This window comes from Akebia trifoliata, chromosome 3 (genome assembly GCF_017979445.1).
Source record: "Akebia trifoliata isolate Shusen 1 chromosome 3, ASM1797944v1, whole genome shotgun sequence".
Taxonomy (NCBI): domain Eukaryota; kingdom Viridiplantae; phylum Streptophyta; class Magnoliopsida; order Ranunculales; family Lardizabalaceae; genus Akebia; species Akebia trifoliata.
In genome coordinates, this window is record NC_141377.1 from 27,448,269 (window position 1) to 27,452,884 (window position 4,616).

Here is a 4,616-nt window from a genome sequence, read left to right on the forward strand (position 1 = left end):
ATCGATTCTAAAACATCCTGGAACATCAAAAACCGACTTGAAGCGCAAAAGTTCTCTTTAGGGGTAAAATGATAATTTTCCAATTAAAAAAATTTAAAATTCTGAAATTAATAAATAAAATATTAAATAATGTAAAATGAAACATTAATAAAATTAATTTAAAAATTTGAACAAAAAAAATTGATCAATCAGGCTCTCAGTCAAAATTGTTGATGGTTGCCCATATATTTATTAAAGAACCCCTCTATCTAAGGGCCCAAAGAATTAAAGATATAATAAAGGGGGTTTCTCTAAAATTTTAAAGCCAATCAAGTAAGACTAAAGTCAAGATCTTAAACTCAATCAAGTGAGACTAAAAGTCAAAACCCTAATAGAGTTCTAATTAAACAATAACTTTATTTAAAATAATCCTAATTAAATAATTACTCTATTTAAAACAATCCTAATTAAATAATAACTCTAGTTAAAATAATTCTAATTAAAATATAACTCTACCTAAAACAATTATAATTAAACAATAACTCTCTTTAAAAGAATTATAATTAAACATTAACTCTATCTAAAAGGCACTTAAAAAAATCTATAAATAGGGGTCCCTACAACCTATTTTCGTATAAAAAAATAAACCCTAGAAAAAGTAGGTCAAAAAGCTTCCTTTGCTTTTCATAAACACTAATTTTGAAGTCCTAACTCCTTACCTAACATCCATACTCCAACTTTATCTCAAAAAACACCTAGAAATCCTTCAAAAATACACTAGAAATCCATAAAAAAATCAGAAAACTCATAGATCTAAGAAAAAGATACCTCAACTTGGAAATCAGAAATCAGATCCGGAAACAGAACGAAGTGAGGAATACTGTACAAGAAATTGTTCTATCAGATCTGAGGGAACAAAACCATTGCGTTAGAAAATGTAACTATTTTTATTTTTTTATATTATTATTTAGGTCTTGTTAACGATGTAGTTTTATTTGAAAATTAGTAGAGATCGGTGTTTGTCGGGCGGGGTTGGTGCCTAACACCTTCCAACTCCGTAACGTGATCCCTGAACTTAGTTTCTTATTTTTCGTAGATTAGTTTCTTTTGTCTTTTAGAGTCAATGTTCGATTCCTAGACTGTAATAACTAGGTGGCGATTCCCAAACCTCAAAGGTCAAAAGCGGATTTGCGCACCCCACGGATCGAGGGCGCTTTCAGTTGGACCGACACAAAATCAGATAATAACGATGAGACTCCACACTAAAGGTTAAGTATTAGAATATCGTTTTGCCATAGTCGAGGTGTTTATATCGGCATATTCCTCAACACTCTTATCGATTACATCTTTTTTTTTTATAATGTATTTTTTATTATTATTTTGTGATGGATAGATAGATAATTTACTTTTCTAAAATGATAGTATGTTATAAAGGTTAGTTTTAATAAGTTGAAAAAATTATTATCATTATATTTATTTTATTTGATTCATTTAAAATTGTGATCTAATGTTATATTAAGATGAAACTTGTATTATTTAAATGTGCATGCTTGTTGCATGGTATGACTAGATGTTAGAATGATAGTTTTCCTGATGGATAATTTTCGTTACACACCCTAAGGACTTAGAGTTTAATTATTATTATTTTATTTTTATTTTTTGTGGTTTGAAAGACTTATGTCAGGGCACTGCGTTCCATTTATATTTTGCACTATTTATTTAGTTATGTCTTACAATTTCGTTGGTGAGATTTAACTTTGAGGTTTGAATTATGGACCATGATAATATTTCATGTTTAACTTCCACAACTTTGATAGTTAGATTGTTATTATTCCTAAGTGTTACTTATCTCTTTAATGATTCATTTGTGTTATTATTATATGATAAAATGAGGTGGGTTAGATTATTATGCCTCTAGATCTAGCAAATGAACCTTGGGATTTGTGTTGGATCGAGGGAGTGCGACACATGTATTTTCTAACTAATGACATACATCCCTTGACTATGTTTTACTCCCCATTTAAAATTTTGAAAGAATATTTGAGATAACTCCTTTTTTTAGACGGATTATATGCCCCCTTGACCTTAATATTTTCTTATAGACTAATAAGACACAACTTCAATTCCATAAATATCATCTTCGCCCATAATCATCGTTAGGATCATTATTACCATTGTCATCATCATCGTCTCATAATCATTATCATCATCATCATAATCATATGCTCAGGTTGAAGATGATTGATTTTGGAAAGAAATATTAAAGGTTTCTAGATTGTAGGAACCAAAAAACCCATCTTCCTCGGGATTAATAAAGTTAATAAATCAAGGTATAATGACACGATACAACCCAAGTCAACCCGAATCAAAATGGATCGGATCAAGCCCAAAACGTGCTCACTAGGAGGTTCGACCTACTAAGTTGACCCCTCAACCGAACATGTTTCACTAGGAGGTTCGATCTCCTAGGCCGACCCCTCATCCACACTTGTTTTTCTAGAAGGTTCGGCCTCCTTCGCTGACCCCTCATCCATACGTGCTCACTAGATGGTTCGGTCTCCTTGGCCAACCCCTCATCCATATGTGCTTACTAGATGTTTTGACCTCCTTGATCGACCTCTCATCCATACGTGCTCACTAAGGTGGTTTGACCTCCTTGGCTAACTCTTCATCCAAACATGCTTCACTAAGTGGTATAACTATCAAATAATGGAGAAATTCCCGCTAAAACTAAAAAGATACTCTTATGATAACCTACCGAAGTGGCACAAATTACACATGGTGCCTGAAAGAACTCCATCTACATAACTTGACTGACTTAACTCAAAAATTGAGTCGCCATCAAGTTAGGTTGATTACACATTTAAGGCCTGTCCTTATGTAGGTTACAAGAACCATGAGGGGTGGATCTTCATTATCATCAAAATATTATGGGCATTAATTGCCATAAATGTAGGATAACATGGGAAAGAGGTTTCAACTGAGTTTACTACTTCCTTCAATGATTCCAATTTATAAATAGAGAGACTTTTCCTACTCAAGCCATGAGGCACAAGCCATACATAATTCTCTTATATTAAATTATCTTCTTTTTGTTTTGCATCTAAACTAAGATCTAACTTGATCATCGGAGACTCCATAGTTGGCATACCACCGATGTCTTTTTAGGTTAAGGTGACACCACACTATAATCGAAAACTCAGAAGCTTCATTAGAGAAGACGATTGGAACTTAGAAGTTTCATCGGAAAAGACGACCAAAGTTGTTTATTTATTGTAATACACATCCTAAGGAGTAATCCATTCTTTGTAACACTTATCTCAAGGGAGATTTGATCATTTATTATAACACATAACTCGAGGAGTGAGAGATTCAAAAAATCCCCAACATTTTTTAGTGTCGTCTGTGGGGAACGAAGACTAACCCAAAGATTCCACCAACCAAAAGTCTTCTTCTTCACCATCTTCCATCCTTAATATACACTTATTCACCTTTAAAGGTCTTCAACTGTCCCTGATTCTTAGCCTCTCATCACTAACTTTCCTTTTAAGGAAGTTCATAACACTTATCTAGCACACACTGTATATGATCAATCAGAGGTATGCTTTACAAATCATCATTCTCAACTAAGAAGACTCTTATTCCTTGACAAGGTGGCTATTTTTTTAGCCGAAGTCAAACTAACAAGATATCCTTCTTAGGCGATCTTACACAAGTAGTGCAATGCCTTAGAAACATCTCACTTTCTTCTTCATATCATCCTATAACTAGTCCTTCTAATCCACCATAGAACCAAGCAGAGATCCTTTAGACTCTGTAAGAACAACTCCAAAGGGTTCAAACTCAGATGCAAGAGCAACAACAAACTATCAAACTTTTGTGTCAAGAGAATAAATGAGTTAAGCCTGGGTTAGAATATCTCAACTCGATTTCAATTCGGGTTGAGCTTGGGTTGAGGGTACGAGCAATCAAATCAACCCAAACCTGATGCCATAGATTAATATATAAATATTTTTATATTAATTATATATTTTTTATTCCATCTTATTATTATGACTTGTGGACAATTAGTTAATATTAATGTGAACTTTGGTTTAGTCTGGTTTGTCTAAATATTCTCTCAATGATGGATTTGAACGTTGTATGTGATTTTATTTATAAGTAGTTTTGTTTTTGATGTTGTATAGCTTTTTAAAGAATATTAAATTTATTTGCTAATCAAAATGAAATTATAGTTGGATCAAACCACCCAAAATTATCTAAACTTGGGCTAAGTCGAAATCAACCTGATTTTATAATATTAAAGCTTGGGTTAGTGAGCTTAGGCCCGATGAGCTCAGGTTGAGGGTTCTACTATTTGGGTTTAGCTTGCGTTTACTCTCCAACTTGTCCAGGTTGCAGCCCTAGTTCGTGATTTCGTATGTACAGAATGGTGTGTTGTAAACAAAGTTTGGTCTGTTAATAGAAGCTCTCAAAAAATGGTACCATTCAAATTTCAACCTGGTCGTGTGCCTCCAACTCTTCATATTCTATTGGACTCGTCCGAGTCGACTCGATTTCTTCCGATTTTCCCGGAATTTCTGACTCAAATCTCCATGACGTCAAGAAACTGATACCCTCCGAATAAACAAAGACGT